Consider the following 19948-nt stretch of genomic DNA (forward strand, 5'->3'; position numbering starts at 1 on the left):
GTTTACGCGTACAGAAAGAAATCATTTTGTTGCGTGACTCCTCATCATTTCTTGTGGAAGCTATTTTTATTTATCTATTAATGTCTTGTTAGAATTTCTTTTTTTTTTTTTTTATTTCTGGTGGTGTGTGCCGACTGGTTTGCCACTTGGGGTGTCAAGCCAGACGAGAGAGGGTCTGAAACGTGTTGATGGCGGGGCCAGTTCTCTCAAAGATTTCCCCCTCCCTTTTGCCTTGGAAGAAGTGGGGGGGGATTGGATTGAGGATATTTGCTGGCTTGATTCATGGCTGTGCTTCCCGTTAGAAAGGAGGTGGTTACCTTTGCGTAGGACTGTTCCTTTCTGCAGTTCCGACTGCGTGAAACCCCAGTAGATGGAATGGGGGAAAAATGCTTTGTATAAGAAGAGTCAGAGAGAGGTGGTGGGAGGAAGCAGGGCTTGAGAAAGGGTATCAGGCTGGGTGATACCGAAGGACTTTCAAAATCAGGTCCCAGTGAGAGGCAAGTTTCTCCCTGTAGGATTCCCAGCTAGTAAACAAGTCACCCTTCCTTATAAAAATCTCAGCTTCCTTCCTGTGTAATGAGGGCCACTGGTGGATGGGAGATTTTGTCCTGAAAGCCCAGACAGAAATGAAATTCTCTCATGAAGCCACTAGCCCAGATTTAGTAAGTGCGTGTGTGTGTACTTCACCCGGTACCCAGGGCAGACATTGCTAATCAACCCTAGAACTTAACCCAGGGCAGCCATCTTGAATATACCAGGCAGCCACTAGCACGCAGAATTAAGCACTGGAACTGGAGCAATGAGAACTCTCATCAGCACACCTGAGTTTGGGAAGGGGCGGGTCCTTTAAGGGAAGAAGGCCAGAATGTCCCAAGGTACAGAGTTAGGGAGTTCCCCAGTGGTCCAGTGGTTAAGACTCTGTGCTTCCAATGCAGGGGGCATGGGTTTGATTCCTGGTCAGGGAACTAAGATCCTACATGCCTCAAGGTGTGGCAAAGAAAAGAAGAAGAAGAAAAAAAAAAGATACAGAGTTAAATCTTGTTTTTAAAGATCACAAGTTCTGGATTAGAGAAATAAGAATGTAAACCCCAGAGGGAACTTAGCAGTTTCGTGATCTTGGGCAAATTTCTCCAGGACTAAGGCCTCAGTTTTGTCATCCAGGAAATGGGTATAATACTAACTCATCGAGCAGGGTCCAGTGAGACACAGCATGCCAAACACAGAGCTCCCTGCCAAACGAGCTCCCTCAGTCCATCTCACTCTTTCAGACTCTAGATCTCCTTGGCACATGTCATTCCTACAGCCTGGCACGGCCCTTCTTCCCTTGCTAATGCCACCCCAGGCCAAATGCCACCTTCCCCTGGGAGCCTTTAGGAGCAAACCATCTCAAGTGTGTGCAGGGTAAGTTAAGCTTCTCCACTCACACGTCTGCTCTAGTTTTACATTTGCTGTGCATGCTCAGAAATGAATGACCAATTTAATTTGTTCTCCCTCTTCCTGACTAGATCAAAGGGCCAGGGGATAGATTGTCACTTCTCTGTCCCCAGCAGCCAGGGTAGAGATTGACACTTGGAAGAGATCCAGGAAGGGTGTGTTGAATGAAGGAAGGAATGATTTGCTGTGTGTCTCTGAGCAACCTCAGCCCCTCTCTGGGCCTGATGTTTGGCATTCAGCCCACACATAGACTTAGAGGTGACCTGGCTATGGAGGGGGGAATCCCCAACCCCGGGGGGGCACAGGCTGGGGATGCCACACTGATCAGCCTCCTCTTTGGCTCTCTCTCTCTCTTTTGGCCTCACAAAGCTCGTGCCGAGCGGGAAGGTGGGGACAAATTGACAGAACTGCAGACTGTTGGTTAACCTTGTCTTATTTAAATTCTTCAGCTGTCTTTTAATATTTTGTAGCCAATGAATTTGCTGACTTGGGAGGAGTGGTCTCAGATATTTTTGTGAGTCTTTGAAAAGCAGTGGGAAAGAGGCCGTGTTTCAGAGAAAATGTGTGCTCCGCCTTTCTTTGTATCTTCTCTCTGCCTCCCTTTGTCAGTGTCTCCTTCTTTTTCTGTTTTACTGTCTCTCTCTCTCCCTTTCTGTCTACACACATGTGTGTGCATGCACGCACGGAGGCTTTAAAGGTGAATGAGGTACATGACCTTGCTCCCGACATTACCTCTTCTCAACACCTTTCTCCATCCTTCCTAAAGTGGCGTGGTATGCATCAAGATCCTACCTCCCCGTCTTCCACCTTCCCTTCCTCCTCCTTTGCTTCTCCACCCACTGGGCTCCGCAAAGGAGAAGATTCCCCTTGTAGGCCAGGATATGCTTCAGTTTTAACAGTGGCCAAAGCAAACACCCTCATTGGAAGTTTGCTGCAAGATAATGAAGCCGGGGAGGGAGAAAGAGGCAGATTGAACAAGAGCCAGTGTCAAGGGGGAAGCAGCAAGGAGCTGGCAGCTGCTAGGTCAGGAGCTGGGTTGTAACCAGCAGAACCTTGGGACAGAGAGTTCGGCGGCCAAGAGCCCAGTCCTCTTCTGGGAACCTGAGGATGACCGGGGATGTGGCACAGAAGTGGCTGGTTCTCCTGTAGGTATTGGTTCCGGGGGGCCACCATGTCTCCTGTTGAGTTGACATTTACCAAGAACATTCTGCCTCTTGTGGGGAACACTCTGCTTCCCCATGGGTGGGATGATTGCATGCAGCCCCATGACTCACTTGATCCTTTTGAACAATTTTAATAGACTTTTTATTGAGGTGTAAGTTAATTATAATAAAGGGCACCAAGATGCAGCTAAGAACTCAATTAAATTTTACACGTGCATGCCCACCGCCCAGCTCAAGATGCAGCCCATTTCCAGACCCCCAGGGAGGACCCTCGTGTTCCTTCCTGTTAACACTTGCCCTGATGTAACCTCTGTCCTGACCTCTGTATCTTTTGTCCCACTTCTGAACCTCAAACAAATAGATTTACCCCTTGGTATCAAACTTTCCCCTCGTGTTATGTCTTCATCCTGTTGCCTGAATCAGGAGTTTGTACTTTGTACTGTTGAGTAGTATTCCATTGAATGAATATATCACAATGTATATCACCATTGTACTACTGATGAGCGTTTGAGTTATCCGAATAAGGAGCTGCTATAAAATTCTATCTTGTGTCTTTGGGTGGTTACGAGCATTTTTTCCCTATAGTTTATATATCCAGGACTGGAATTGCTGGGCCAAACTATAGCACATGAACATATCACATAAATGTGTGTTTAGCTCTAGTAGGTAGTACCATATGCTTTGTGAAGTGTATATATATATATATGTATCTGCAGTGGTTCCAGGCATATTTTATTGCTTAGAGTGAGAATATATTTTTAAAAGTGAGTCTATCTAAAATTAACTTGAAAAATATTAAGTCAATAATAGTATTGGTGAATAAGGTCACAGTGAGATGTGACAGAGGCCGTGGAGGCAGCAAGTGGCTGATATTCAGGGACCCCTGGAGTCCTCAATCATTTATTCAGCGTGATATTCAAATCATTTTTCAACACATACTTTATTGTTTTAGTTCCCTTATCTGTAAAATGAGGATGATGAAATACGCCCTCCTGGGGTTTAGTGAGGATGAAATGAGTTGGTGCATGTAAAGCTCTTAGAACACCACAAGGCACAGAGTCAGTGCAAAATAATGTAAGCTATTACGATTGTTGCTGCTTTAACACCTACTATGTGCCAGGCAATAAGAATTCTATGGATATTGTCTCATGCATCCATGTATACAATCTGTGCATGTGAGGAAGGGGAACTTTGTTAACATCTCTGTTCTAGAAATGAGGAAACTTGAATTCAGAGAGGCTAAGTCCCCTGCCTCAGGTCACACAGCTGAACAGTGGAATGGGAACTCAGGTCTATGTGGTTCCAAGGTCCATATTCTCCTTTTCAGACCTGGAGGAGAGCCACTTCTTGGTCATCAATAAAACAATCAATTTTTGCAATGTTTTATCATCAGGAATTGATCAGACATAATTGAAAATCCAAATATAAATGACATCATCATGGTAGAGAATTACTTCTTCTTCATGTAAATGAAGTCAGAAGAATAGTAGCTCCATGATGCCCTCAGAGATTCAGGCTCTCTCTAGCTGTTGTGCTACCATCTTTGAAGTGTGACTTGCATCTGAATGCTCTCAAAATGACTGCTGGAGTTCCAGCCATCACACCCACCATTCAGACTAGAAGAAAGGGAGAGTCTGCGGATGAAAAGTGATAGCTCAGATTGCCTCCTTTACAAAGGGAGCTTTTCTGGAAGATACACCCAACAACAATATCTACTGACAAATTTTTAGTCTGAAGCTGTCACATGGCCATCTTACATGCAAGAAAGGTGGAAAATGTAGTCTTTCAATTGGGAAAGTTATTCCTTATCCTCTGAAAAATAAATCTTGTCTAGATAGAAGAGGTGATTGGATATGTGTGGCCAATTGTAGCCCAAAGCACAAATATTAACCCAGGGATCCAGAGGTTTTGTTTAATTAGGCATAGAACCAGTCAGTCCTAAAGAAAATCAACCCTGAATATTCATTGGAAGGACTGATGCTGAAGCTAAAGCTCCAGTACTTCAGCCACCTGATGCAAAGAGCTGACTCATTAGAAAAATCCCTGATGCTGGGAAAGATCGAGGGCAGGAGGAAAAAGGGATGGCAGAGGAGGAGATGGTTGGATGGCATCACTGACTCACTGGACATGAGTTTGAGCAAACTCTGGGAGATAGTGAAGGACAGGGAAGCCTGGCATGCTGTAGTCCATGGGGTTGCAAAAATTCAGACATGATTGAGCCGACGAACCAACAATAAAGAAAAGGATAGTAACTATAAAGTCACAATAAGCCCTGTGGTCCTGTGTGTGTGTGATAGATACATGTTACAGATATTGTATATTGAATTATTATATATATTCAATTATTTTCAAAATATAAAAATGTTAGATGCCCAGGGAGAAGGAGCTGCACGTTGAGGATCACAGAGCAAACAAGTACCAGCCCCAGGAACTGGGTCTTTGTCTCGACTCCGAGTCCAGGACTCTTTGAAGTATCCCAGGTTGCTTTTTTTTCTCCTAACGTGGTACTTTCCTTCCATGACTATCTGGGGTTTTGAGCCTTGTATACAATGTAATCATTAGTGTAGATGACCGAGCAGTTCTGGTTTCCCTCGCTTCCAAAATATGTGGGGTTACACTTTCTGCATCTGTGCAGCGGGCTTAGGGCATATGAATGGTGCTGGCCAGTGAACTGGGGGAAGGACTGATGTTTGTCAGTTCTGGGCAGATATAATAACCAACACCAGACCCCTCATAGCTCAGTTTCCCCTTTGGCACTCTGATCAGCAGCTTTTAAGAAGGTGACGTCCCGTTAGACTGGATACCCAGAGGGGTATGGTGAGCAGGCTTCTTGCCAACTGGAGATGAACACAGAATGAGCAAGAAACAGCCCTTGGCTGTTCCTGAGAGCTAAAGGATGCTTACTGTGAGGTAACATCTTTTATCTGAAGGATACCCCTATGAGTCCCGTTTCTTTTACTGAATTCCAGATTAAGTGACCCAAACTGGGTGTGTGGTGCTGTTGAGAATTTCTTCAGCTGTGCTTCTTGTGGGCAAACAGGAACCAAAACACAGAGACAGTTGGATTAAGACGATTTCAACTTCTGGTTTCCAATACAGTCGCCACTGGCCACATGTGGCTGCTTAGACTCAAATGAATTACAATTAAATAAAATTAAACTTCAGCTCCTCCTTTCCGCAAGCCGCGTCTCAGTGCTCAATGCCTGCCCTGCTGGATAGCTGAAGTTGTGTCTGCCTCTTCTGTGACCCCACAGATTCTAGCCCGCCTGGCTCCTCTGTCCATGAGATTTCCCAGGCAAGAATACTGGAATGAGTTGCCATTTTCTTCTCCAGGGGATCTTCCCGACCCAGGAATCAAACCCACATCTTCTGCATTGGCAGGTAGATTCTTTACCACTGAGCCCCAGGGAAGCCCGTGTTGGATGGTACTGATACAGAATATTTCCACTGTTGTAGGAAGTTCTCGTGGCCAGTACTGGTTGAATCCAGAATCCTAGAACTGAGAAATAGTGGGGGTCTTAAAAAGATGGGATACAACACCTTAGAATGTTGGCATCTTGGTGTGATGAATTCCTGAGATAGTCTTGGTCATGAAGTAGGACAGTGCTTCTCCCGTTACCTTGAAGTGACAAATGTTACCATTAAGCAGTGGCTACCCACAAGGTGGGGGTGGGGGAGGGGGTCACAGCAGGATCCAAACTTGGATGAAGAAGCCAGCTCGTAGCAGAGCATCTCACCTTTGGATCCATCAGGGTCGGCCTCCCTCCACACTAATTAGAGGACCTGGTGCCCAGAGCTGGTCAGGAAATGCTTAACAGGCTTTGAATGAGAAAGGCAGAGGAAGAGTTTTCTCATGTGAATGAGGTCAAGGGCAAGATGGCTGACAGAGGACTCTGCATTACCCAATCACAGGGTGACCATCCCTGGATGACCTCAAGAGAGTCATTCCACCACCAGGAGCCTTGATCGCCTCATCTGTAAAATGGCAATAATAGCGAGTATTTATAGAGCTCTTATTCCCACCGGGCGACTTGCCAACGATGTCATATGCTTCATCTGCTTTTTTATCCTCACAATAAACTCAGGAAGCAAGTTCTAAAATTACTTTCCTCCCTGTCGCTCTCCCACCACCCCCATTTTTTTTAAAAATGATTGGCCCTGTCTCCCCAAGTTGAACGTGAACTGCTAGAAGGCAGCTCATCCTTTAATCCAGAACACCTGGTTGAGAGCAGATAATAACGGTTTCTCCTTCTCACCTTTGGCGGGGGAACGCGAAGGTGAGCCCGAGTGAGGGGCCAACCCTTTACCTCTCGAAAGACAGTTTTACTTCTCCCTTGTTATCTCCAAATTCACGGCTCCTGTAGGGAACATGGGAAAATTACTTGAAGGTGGGCATGGTCGAGCAGAGGGAATGTGTATGACTTCCAGGCAGGAGAAATTAAGAACGGTTCTCCACTCTTTTTTTTTTGCCCCGCTGCCAAGCACATGTGCTATGGAGGTGCCGTAAGATCGAAGCTCCCTGGATTACTGACTTGCTTTGTGGACAGCTCCCAGAGAGCCTCTCAAACTCACCATGAACTTTGTGAGAATGAGAAATAAGCACGGCTTTGTTAGGTCACTAAGGTTTGGGGGATTGTTTGTTACTGCAACAAATCTGACCTATCCTGTCTAATACAATCAACTTTGAATCTGTTTCATCCTCCCCAATTCCTAGGGTACTCCCATCTGGCACTCCAACTCTCCAGCATAGGATGGTTGATGCCTGTGGCTGATGGAGGGAGTCCCGGGTGGTCTGGACTGGGCCATCAAGTGGACACTACAAAGCCTAGATCATTGGAAGGGACCCTGACCCTCTTTGTCTCCTCATAAGCAGCTGTACCTTGGATACTTAAAGTCACTGGGTCCAGCAGTACTCTTTGAGTTTTTCCACGCACTTCACATGGATAGCCAGGACGTTTTCAGAGACCACGTCTGTTTTTGAAGCTATCGCCTCTCTCCTTTGTTGATCCGTCTAGTCAAAACTATGGTTTTTCCAGTAGTCACGTATGGATGTGAGACTTGGACTATAAAGAAAGCCGAGCGCTGAAGAATTGATGCTTTTGAACTGTGGTGTTGGGGAAGACTCTTGAGGGTTCCTTTGGACTGCAAGGAGATCCAACCAGTCCATTCTAAAGGAGATCAGTCCTGGGTGTTCATTGGAAGGACTGATGTTGAAGCTGAAACTCCAATACTTTGGCCGCCTGATGCAAAGAACCAATTCACTGGAAAAGACCCTGTGCTGGGATTGAAGGTGGGAGGAGAAGGGGATGACAGAGGATGAGATGTTTGGATGGCATCACCAACACGATGGACATGAGTTTGAGTAGGCTCCAGGAGTTGGTGATAGACAGGGAAGCCTGGCGTGCTGCAGTCCATGGGGTCGCAAAGAGTCGGACACGACTGAGCAACTGAACTGAACTGAACCTCTCTCCTTGGGAATGAAGAGGGAAGAAAGTTCTCTTCAATGATGTGTGTCCTGGGCATGTTCTGGTTCTGTCCCAGCATCCACACTTTCCCAGAAAGCCCTGGGTTCTTCTGTATGGAGATGCTCAAGTCACCACAATTAGGGGCAGGAGCATGTGACCCAGGAAGAGGCTATCAGATGCCCCTCTGCCTGACCAAAGTGATTGGCTCAGAGGTGGGCGTGGGAACTAAGCTCTCCAATCAGAGTGGATCTCAGGACTTTGGGGGGCTAAGACACTCCCTTTCCTCCTCACTGAGCGGGAACACGAGAGCAGATGGTTATGAGCTCTGCAAGGAGCCTGGGGGTAATTGGACTTAGAATGACTCTGTGAGAGACAGATGACAGAAAATAATGGTGTTCTTCACGGTGACGTCACTGAACTGCTGGACCAGGTTTCACCCAGAACCTGAAATCTCCAACTTTTCTGCTTCACGAATCCAGGACCCTTCATTTTTGAGCTAATGTGAATCAGATTTTCTGTTACAAAATCAATTGTCGTAATTGGACGCATTGCATACATCAGGGGACTAGACCTCTGTCAGCCCACGCTCTCCCCAGGATCCTAGAGTTAGAGTCCCCAGAGATAATGACATTATCCTGTTTGAAGCCAGGAGAGATACAGGATGCATCCAAGTTCACTCAGGAAGTCCCGGGAAGTTCCTGGCTCCTGACTTTCTGCCCAGAAGGGGAATCGTGCTGGATGTGAGCACATATTTAGAGAGGGAGGGAGGGAGGGAAGGAGTGAAAAGGGAAGAGAGAGTGAGAGAGAGAGAGAGAGATGCTCCTTTTGCAGGAGTGAGCACTGGCTGCCTGTAGCATAAATGCATGCAAATGTATTCAGAGAAACTCTGCATGGCATGGGCAGATACAAGCAAAGTGAGGAGCAAGATTCATCTCAGTCCCAGAGATTCTGCCTCCGATAGGGTGCTCATGTGGATGCCAGTGAAACCCTCATTATTCCTCCTCTTTTCTCCAGCTGGTCCCCAAGTCCTGGCTGATTCTACTTAAAGACCCACCTCTTGAATCCACCCCTCCTCACGAGCCCGGCACCAGTGTGCGGGGTCCAATCTGCTGTGCTCTCAGGGAGCTATTCCCCTAGTCCGGGCCCTGGGCTTCCTGTGTGCAGATTTCTTCTCTGCACAGCAGAGCTTCCTGAGGTGCTGCTCAGGGGGGCCATGCCCTTGATAAAGAGCTTCCAATGGCTGCCTGTTCCCCCACCCCCGACCCCACCAGGACAAAACCCAAGCTGCATCCAAACATGCAAAGGCGCTTCCTCCTCTCGGCCCCACGGGTTCTGAGCTCCAGCCACAGGTCCCTCTCCTTCTGTAGAATTTTCGGGTGAATCCTCAAGCCACAAGACTTCTGTGCACGCCACTCTCCCTGCTAGAAACGCCATTCCTTTTGGCTCCTGAGAAAAAACTTGCCCCCTCCACAAACCCACTTCAGAAGTCATTTCTGCTGTAGCATCTTTTCGCATCTTCTCAGACATACTGACTCTTTCTTCCTGTATATAATAATATACATTAATATGTAATAATACAATAATATGTAACAATCATAATAGTAAGAAGAAGTGCTCACTTTGGCCCCAGCATGACGCTGAGCATTTGATATGGGTTATCTGTCTCATCAAATCCTCCCCATATCCCTGCCAAGTAGACATCATAATAATTATTACCCCTTTCTGCCATTTTATAGACAAGAAAATCATGGCTTGGTGAGATAAAGTTATTTGCCCGTGGTTCCACAGCTAGAAGGAAGCAGGGCCCGTTTTCTAACATGATTCCACCTGTAGGTTATATTTTTAAGATGATTTACTGTTTATTAAGCATTCTTACATGTATAAAATAATTTGAGCTTCATGATGAACCAGGGAGGAGGAACCTGTTTGTCTCCTTCACTTAACCATGAGCTTTGCGAGGACAATGTCAGTTTCTTAGACATCTTTGTAACCACAGCATTTGTCTTGATGTCTATATCAGCGTATGTTAGATGGATGGATGGATAGTTGGGTAGGTGGGTATGTGGGTGGGTAATGAGCGGGTGGGTAGATGAGTGGATAGATGGATGGATGGAGGGATGGACTGGGGGGGAGTTAGGGAGGAATGGATGTGTGAATGGTTAGAAGGATGAAGGGTTGGATGGATGGATGGAGGAAAGAATGAATCCGTGGACAAATGGTCAGACAGATGAAGCAACAAACTCCAGTAAACTCCCCACTGTCCACTCTAATACTTCTCTGAATCTGATACTGCAGTTGCCATTAGAGCTTTGCGAATGAGCCGAGGGATGCAAGCCCTCTGTTTCCCAGCCATCTTCTCCCCTTCTTCTACCCAGATCCCTGCTCAGAACAGAGGAGGCAATGGATTCTTTTGGAAAGGCTGTCTTTCGGCATCTCATCTCCATGCAGTGGCTGAGCCTAGTACCCTGTGTATTTGCACTGGCTGGGACGCTGAATTCACTGGAGATAGAACAAAACCAAGAGACTCAAGACCGGCATCGCCAGCTCCCTGAGGGGGAAGGAGAGGTCCATGGTACCCGAGTGCCACAGCCGCCTCCCCCGACCACCATCGTCTGCTTTCTAAATAAACCCCCGAGACGGAGCCGTGGGGGGTTATAAATCAGCCGGAAATCAAATGCTAACATGTAAATAAATTGCAAATCAGCTGAGAAATTGGTTTCATTTTGAGACGATAAAGCACATTTCTCCCGCGCTGATTTTGTAAGGCGCCCCTTAAGAATTGTAATATTTCTGTGTGGTAATGATAAACATTAGCGAGTTGCTTTAGAAATGAAAAAATAGACAGCCTCTGGGGATTTGAAAAACATATGCACTTCAAATTTGAAAATCCAATTTAACTGTCCATTATAGGGAGAATAAAAAGGTAAGGATAGGATAATTTTGTAGTTACACAGCATTTGACTAAATCTGATTCCGCGATGACAGGCACACTTTAAAAGCTACAAGTCTGAATGCAAGGAGACAGCAAATCATTTATTTATGATTGTAATCTAGCTCCTGTCTCGCGAGTTAGCGACTGTACCGCTTGCTCCCTGGCTGCGGACGGCATGTGTACACTTGTCAGCGAGCACTCTTAAAAAACACTTCTCACGGAATTTCTGGGTTTGGGAGGAAAAGAAAAAAAATCATAAAGGAGAGAGAAGACAAAAGAGATCATCCTTGTCAAATTTACCCAAACAGGCAGATGTTGAAACTGTGAAAGTTCAGAAAGAAACAAATCTTTTTTTTTCCCCCCTTAATTTCTGCTGAAAGCAACTGTGAAACGTGTGTATGTGCGCGTGTGCAAGCGTGTATACACACTCACGTGTCCTTGTACTTAGATGCGACACTAAACACACCCCGGGTGGAGACTTTGCAGTTGGAAAGTTCATGCTGCAAAACTTCAACTCGGTGGGATTTTTACAGAATGTTGTCTTCATTCCTGTTGTCAGCATCTCTCTGGCAACATCACTCTGCCCTTACCTCCATGCCCATGGGGGCCCTGCTCCTGCAGTTAAAATGCAAGCTTGTTTTCTCAAAATAGTTCAGGGTATCCCCAGAAATACAGATGGAAGGTACTGGAAGTCTGACCTGGAAGGAAAGGTCGGAGGGGCTAAAACAAATGCAGTTGGTTTTTTTGTTTAAATTCATGTACTTTATTATTTTTAAAATTTCATTTATTTATTTTTGGCCATGTTGGGTCTTCACCGTGGGCCACAGGCTTTCTCTAGTTGCAGAGCGTGGGCTCTAGGGGGTGTGGGCTTCCTTGGAAGACCCCAAAGGAAGTCTTTTCAGTCTCCATGCTTCTCAAAATGGGGGACTCCATCAGCTACATTGTATTCATCTGAACCACTAAATAGTCGTCAGAGACTCTTCCCCATGGGAAGAGCTAGACTGTTTATGTGTCTGGGGTCTCGAAAGTCCCTCCATGCTATGAAAGATGTCCAATTACTCCGCCCATTTTACAGATGGAGAAATTGAGGCTCATCCAGGTTTACGTTGCCCAAGCGTGAGGTGGAGCCTAGAGTTCGCCTGTCATCTGGTTTGCATCCTGTGACTGTCCTCTCTGTAACCACATGCATTTACTTGTTCAGCCAAACGGATATTTCTTGAATGCTTCATGTGTGCCGGGTGCTGCTCTGGGTCATAGGGATACAGCTGAGGGTAACAGAGAAGCTTCTTCCTGGGGGGACTCACAGTGAGTGGAGGGCGGTGGAAAAGAAGAAAGAAAAGGAATGAGATGGTTTCCGTGAATACGTGCTTTGAAGAAAACCATATAGGGTTAGTGAAAAAAGAGGATGATTTCATGAAAAGTGAAATCTAAGCAGGGGGTCAGGAAGGGTTCTCTGAAAAGATGGTGAAGGAGGAGACCTTGGTGACAAGAAGGAGTCAGCTCCTTGGAGATTGAGAGGCAGGAGGGCATTCAGGCAGAAGGAACCGGAAGTGCAAAGGCCCTGGGGTGGGTGTGAGCTTGGGTATGTTCAAGTAACAGTAGGCGTCCGGAGCAGTTGGAGGGCAGTGTGGGAGGGGCAGGGCTTGCTGGGATGCTAGGGGAAGCTGGCAGGGAGTCTTCAGCCAGGGGATAGCTTTTAGCCTCTATAACTGCCCCTGTGGGAATACTGTGCCTGGCATTGAGTCAATGAAAGCTGTGTGTACCTGTGTGCTTTGTCATGTCCGTCTCTTTGTGACCCCATGGACTACAGCCCACCAGGCTCCTCTGTCCATAGGATTCTCCAGGCAAGAATACTGGAGTGGGTTGCCATTTTCTACCCCAGGAGATCTTCCCGACCCAGGGATCGAACCCGCACCTCCCGCGTCTCCTGCATTGGCAGGCAGATTCTTTGCGACTGAGCCACCTGGGAAGCCCCAATGAAATCCCATAATCTCTGTTAATAGATTGGCCTGCGTCAGACAGAGCAGAAGGCAGGCCCGGCTCCTGTCACCAAAATCGGATTTTCTTGCCCATACATGGCTTGGAGCAGCCTGACTCAGCCCCGTGGAATGATGGCAGGGATTTATTCCCACTCATCTGGAGGTAAACTCATTTTTACCAGGGCCATTCAACCACTGAATCAGAGAGGAAGGGAGGAGGGAAGCAAGTTATTTCTTGCTCATGCAAAAGGAGGGTAAATGGAAGAAGAACTCCAAGGGGTAGATAAACACTTAGGGTGACCTGCAGTCCAGGTGGAGCAGTACATCTTTTCTTTCTGGGGGGGTGGGGAGGGGTCAAAAATGAAAACCGCACGCAGAAATGTCCCTGACAAGTATGTTTAGATGATAAATAGGAAAAGGGTTGGGGAGCAGAACCACTTCTGGGTTAAAAATCACTGACAGCGTGGTCATGCCAGAGACCGTGATTATTCAAACGACGATTTGCAACAATGATAATAAAGCCAGGACTTATTGAATCCCCTTGCTCTGTGGCAGGACGTGGACCTGGGGTTTCACGGGCAGCGTCCACAATTGTGACAACAGCCTTGTTGTGTTTCCACTTTTAGTAATATGATCCCAAATTTGAAGCTAAGAAATTGAGTTCGGCAAGGACAGCAAACCTGGTGACAACCACATAGAAACCACCCGCCGACTCCAGATTCCAGCCCAGCCCGGCCAGCCCCCAGCCTGGTCTCTTTTCACCCTTGCATCCCTCCCAACAAGGGCTCATTCTTTGATGCCCTCAAAGATGTGTTGCCATAAATATATGTACAGGGGTTGAGAACATCTGGTGGCCCATCAGACAACAAAACTCTCTCTCGCCCGGGTGGCGGAGGTGGTGGTTGTAAATATCGGTCACGAACCCGCTGGGATCTGTAGGATCTGGTGGTGATTTTTTTTTTTTTTTGCCGTGCTCAGTCTCTGCCTGTCACCCGGGAAGTTTACGCGAGATTTGATCAGAATTTCACGAAACCAGGCAGAGCCTGTGTGGAGCTGTCAGATGAAATAATTTGTCAGTGATGATTGTGTGAATTCGTAAATATTTATGAATTCACAAGTTATAAATGTGCAGCACTCGGGAGGGTGGAATTCGATGCTCACCAAGTCACAGATTACAATGAATATTTACAGAAACCCCAATCTGCTAATATTAGTTCTTTGTGCTTACGGAAAAAAAAAAAAAAAAAAAGGCCCTTCTTGGGATTGTAACCCTTTCGGGCTCAAGTGACTGAGGGCAGAGAAGGAGAGCACAAGGGATCGTTCGCCCAGTTAAAATAAAACCATGATACAGTCCATTTCTGTCCCATTTAGGATTCTCACCGGGTCCTCACATCCTTACGGCTCTCGCTTGCCTCTCTCAAGCTGTTTGCCGAATCGTTTGGGAATTGAATTGGATTGAAAAAGCTCAAGATGGCAGGGGGTCAAAAGACCAATTTTTTTCTTTTTCTTTTTTTTTTTATTTTTTAGTTTCTGCTGAGTGACCTGCCTTTTCTGAGGTCCTGAGCCAAGTCTCTGAATCACTTAGAATCCATTTCTACAAAGGGTCGTCTTTGTAAATTTCATTCCGGATGTAACCACCTTAATAACGCTTCCCATTAAACTCGGTTGCCGGGAAGGCAAGGAGCCCGAGACTCGCTCTCTCTTTGTTAAAAAATATTAGTAAGCATTGGAGAGGTGTTAGAGACAGATCGACATCGAGTTGAAGCTTTCTCCTTGATGAAGTTGGAAGAAAATGAAAGCGGAAGCGAAGTCAACATGGAATGAGTTTCCTTCCGATTGTGGGAAGCCACACAGAACAGCATGTGGTGGTTGGGATGGAGATGCTGGCGTGGGGTGGGGGTGGGGGGTGGTGCGGGTGGGGTAGGCGGAGCTGTTTGTGGTTCGTTAACCGTGGATGACCTTGACCGAGGACTTCACTCTCAAGGCCTCAGTTAATGCATCTGTGAAATGGGGATAATAGTTATACCTGTTACTGTAATGGTATTACTATTATACTATAAGGATTGATCCAACCAGGATGAAATGACCTAATGTCTGGAAAGCACAAGAGCTGTCAAATGCTAAGTGTTCTCTCTGGGTTTATTGAGAAAATACATGAATAGGGACTAAATCCACCCCTCGTGTTGTGTCATCATGAGGGTGCACAGAGAGACGGTGTGGTGGGAGCCCTGGGTGTCTGACCTTACTGAATGGATGGCCCCGGCCAGTCTCTCCTGGACAGGCTACATTCTCCCACGCACAGGGCTCAACAAGACTTTTAGCATCCTGCATTCCCCTTCTGACTTCCTAACACCCGCAAGCCCATCTGCCAACCCCAGTCCAGGGCTCTGCTCTCTAGACGGCAGCTCTTGGAAAGACTTCATCCTGGCCCGGCATGAAACGTTTCTCAAAGGCAGCTGGCATTTTGAAAAGAAAAACAGTCACTGTCAAAGCTGTGTTCCAAACTGGAGTTCTCCTATATTGAAGATCAATGCAGCTCTGCATCTTCTCAATGGCTATAAGACACCCCCCCCCAGCCTCAGTCTCCCCATCTGCAAAATGGGGACAAAAATCATTATCTAGCTCTAACATTGTCATCCTATATCTAAAACCAGGGCCTGTGGTCCCTACAGGGACAAGTGACAGCATGCCACCGCTTTTCCCTGTGTGTCCGGTCTGTGCACTCAAGAGGCATAGGTGCCCACAGGGCTCAGTCTCAGAGCTGAGCGCATCTGGAGAAGTTCTGCCCAAAGGCATGCCCCAGGGAGGAGAGGACTGTCACCCTCCCAAACTAGAACACTCTTGGTGAGCAGGGAGCAGGGGGCTGAGGGGCAGATGGGAACAAGTGTGAATTAATCATCTTCTGTGCTCTCTTAAAACATCAAGGAATAGTTATTAGTTATCTCCGAAACACTTAGGGTAACCTTTTTTTTTTTTTAAACAATCCAGCTTTCTTCCTTTCATAGATTATTATTGCTCTCATTCTGCAGATGGAGAAACCAAAGCACAAGTTTTTGAGGCATAACTAGCTGTTAGGAAAAAGCAAAGCCACACAGATCTGGGAGATTTTAACAGCAGAGCATTTCCCATGATGTGTACCCCGACCCTCCCCATGGACATTTTCCCACCTTGTCATCTAATGATAGCAGCAAATACGTGTCCTGCCAGGCAATTTTCCAAGCACTTTATATATATGGTCACATTTTAATTTCCATGACTGCTAGGAGGTGGGTAATTTTTATTCCCCTCAGCCTTACATCCGTGACAGCTGAGGTTTGGAGAGGTTAAGTAAGTAGCTGAGGGACACACCGCTGGAAGGCAAGGAAGGCAGGATTCAACTCAGAGGTTGATGCTGGTCCCTGGGCCCCTGAGACTACAGCAACAGTGAGTGTAGCCAGGACTGTACGTCTTCGAGGGTTGGGACGGCTCTGCCATCATGCCCACATCCAATGCAGAGCCTGGCATAGAGCATACACTTTGCAAATATTTATCAAATGATTTTTTTTTAAACATGCACCAGTCTCCTGATCTTTTTAAAAAAATCTCAGCTTATAAACAGATATGTCAGGGAGCAATTATTCACATTACTCAAGATGTCTTCATTTTATAAAAACGATTTACATCAGAGATCCTTTAAATAGCAAGTCCTCCAGTGCTTTTAAAAATATGATTCAATTTATAGCACAGGATTACACACAAACTTTCAGAAGCCCTCACTTGAGTAATGGAATCTGGCTTGAACGTCATTCATGCATCTAGCTTTTCAACAAGCAACTATTGAGCGCCTACTATGTACCAGCATTCTGCAACAAACCAGGGGTTCAGTGGTAAACATCATGGCCCCAGCCCTCAAGGAACACCAAGTCTGGTGGGAAAGGCAGAGAAATAAACAGATGAATGTTCCAGTTGAGGAACAGATTGATGTTTTGGGAAAACAAAGGCGCCTTCTCTCCAGGCATGCTGGGTAAACAGACTTCCCTGAAGAAGGGCAATGTGAGCTGGGTCTTGTGAGATTAATAGGAGTTCACCGCTCAGAAATTCTCCTTATCTTGAGAAAACTGTCTTTTATATGTATTCAAATCCATCAGAAATACCGTTTCCAGGCAAGTGTGGTTGTGTCCCATCCTCATGTCGGTATTTTCATACAATCTCTTTCAGGTGCTTCTCAAAATCAAAACAGTATGGTGAGGTGAGAATGGTGTGGAACTTTCCTATTGTGTTATTTTATTACAAAAGTAAAGCGTACACGCTTTAAAAAATACAAGCAAGTGATAGTTCCCACCCCCAACATATCCAAGGTTAATGGTTCAATGTATATCCTCCAAGGTCTCTCCTGTGGTGAATGTGTAGTTTGTTTGAAAAAAGAAAAAGTCTCCATGATGTGATAACCGGCTCTTTCAAAAACTAGAACACAGAATATCTCTCCATATCATTCAACGTTTTTCTGCAGCCAGTCTCTAAAGGGCTGTGGGCTTTGCCACTCTGTGCATATTTCATTCGACGAGTCCCCTAGTGTTGGGCAACTAGGCTGTTTCCAGTAGTTTTCTCCAAACGTAAATGACGCTGCATGGAAGATCCTCGTGGCCACATCCATGCTGTGCATATTCACATTCATTTTCTTTACCATTCCATCCTTGCTAAGTAACATCATTAAGTCAAAGAATAGCCAAAGGGTAAGGCTCTGAGGGCAGGAGGCGTGATCCTCCCTTCACAAGAGGAAAAACGGCTAGTCGAGCTTCCCAGAACCGAGCCAGGTCTCCTGCGTCGTCCGCCCCAAACCTTCCCTCCCACAGGTCCACCTGGGTCTCATACCATCAGAGGAAAAACCAACCCAATAGCCTCCGGAATCCTATGAGGAGGGGAGGATTGGGCAGAGAGAGAGGGAGGTGTGAATTAACGACGTGGCTTTTAATTCTGTGTTCCCATCCTGCTTATGGGCCTGGAGAGGCCAACAGAGAGAACTGGTCCAAACAGAAGTGTCTCACCCTTCCACCTCAGCCCAGAGGTCTCCTGCCAGCTAGAGGGGTGTCGCCTGAGAATCCCTTGTCAGACACACAAGCTGCTCTGTTCAGGCAATCAGACAAGCAGTGCCCACTGGGATTCTGCTGATGGATGGAAGGCTCTGTCCCAAAGGGCACCTGAGACCTTGCCAGAGGCTGAGGGTATGCTCTTGCCCTAGACTTCTGCTACTGCTGCTAAGTCGCTTCAGTCATGTCCGACTCTGTGAGACCCCATAGACGGCAGCCCACCAGGCTCCCCCGTCCCTGGGATTCTCCAGGCAAGAACACTGGAGTGGGTTGCCATTTCCTTCTCCAATGCATGAAAGTGAAAAGGGAAAGTGAAGTCGCTCAGTCGTGTGGGACTCTTAGCAACCCATGGACTGCAGCCTAACAGGCTCCTCCATCCATGGGATTTCCCAGGCAAGAGTACTGGAGTGGGGTGCCATTGCCCTAGACTTCAGTTTTCCCAAATACAGATGGAGGGTGGTGTGCAGTGACTGCCAACGCTGGGGGTGAGGCTTTCTGGGCATGAATCCCAAGTTCCAGCTGGGACATCTTAGGAAAGTAGCTTAACCTCTCCGAACCTTTTGTAGGTCAACAGAGGTTTAAGGGTGCCCCACTGTGTGTGGGTGGACAGTGCTTTGGGGGCTGGGGTGCAAAACTGAACCAACAACCGCTGCTCCCCAGCAGCTCGTGTCCGGGTTAGAGTCAGGGTTCAGACAATGAATGACCAGTCTAGGAAGCTGCGGATGGTGATACGCACTCAGAAGAACAGAAACCCAGCAAAGAGGTGGAGAACGGCTGTGGGCGGGACCACTGCTTTACACGTGGGTCTCCCCGAGGCCGTCATGTCTGAGATGAAACCGGGGAAAGATGAAGGACAAGGGAAGTGGATGAGGGCGCTTGTGTTCTCCGTGCCGGAGACACACCGGAATCAACCAGTGAGCTCAGAAATGCTCGCGCACAGGCTCCAGCCCCGGGGGCTCTGATGTAATCCCCTTGGGGCGGGGCCTGGGCATCAGCATTTTAAAAAAGCTTTCGGGAAGGTTCTAAACGTGCACCCAGGGTTGAAAACTAGCAATTTCAGCTTCCAGGCCAGTTTTTCAGGCGGGGGTGGTGGGTGGAGCGGAGAAGAATCAGAAGAAAAAGGCTCAGAAGTCACTAGGGTTTGTCCTGTTTCCCCCGGAAAGGAAAGGAGAGCAGCGCAGGTGGAGCGGCCTGAGCAGGGGTGGGCATAGGGCGGGGCCGGGCGAGCACGCAGCTGGAGGAGAGAGACGCGATTCGTTTTCGGGCTGTGTGACCTCAGCTGTCTTCTTAGTAAAATGGGCTCACGAGGCTTCCGACCTCAGCGCGTTGTGAGAATCGAGAAGCCTGAGACGCAGAGGGTCAGCGCCAAGCCTGAGGATGGCCCCAGGGGAAGCAAATGGAGCTGGTGGCTGCCGGGCTGCGGGTCTGAGTTCGGGGTGATATGAGGGTCAGGCCACTGAAGAGGAAAGGCCGCAGTCCAGTGTGTCCCCACAGACACCCCGTCCAGTTGCTCCTTAACACAGGGCTTCCAAAGACACCATGGTTCTCCTGTTGGTAAAAACTGCAAAGGTGTGTCTGTGCACTGAAGGCTCTGACAAGTCCTGCAGTCAAGAACTTTCTGTTGAATCTGTTCCAACTTAGAGAAGCAAGGCTGGTTTGACCTCCCAGTGCAGGGGGGTAGCGGAAATGTCCCTGCTGCTCAGGGAGCCTCTCCAGACCGTCCCTAAAGTGCCCTTCCTCTCCTCTCCCCGTCATTCTCTCTTCTGCCACCCAAGGCTTTCTCCATAGCACTGGTCATGAGGTGAACTTAACTTGCTTGTTCTTTTGTTTACCGGTTTCATGCCTTCTCTTTTAGAAGGTGAGCACCATATGGACAGGGACACGGTCTATCTTAACAACTGCGTGATTC

This window comes from Bos grunniens, chromosome 17 (assembly GCF_055505025.1).
Source record: "Bos grunniens cultivar Pamir isolate PY7600 chromosome 17, Bosgru_T2T1.0, whole genome shotgun sequence".
NCBI lineage: Eukaryota > Metazoa > Chordata > Mammalia > Artiodactyla > Bovidae > Bos > Bos grunniens.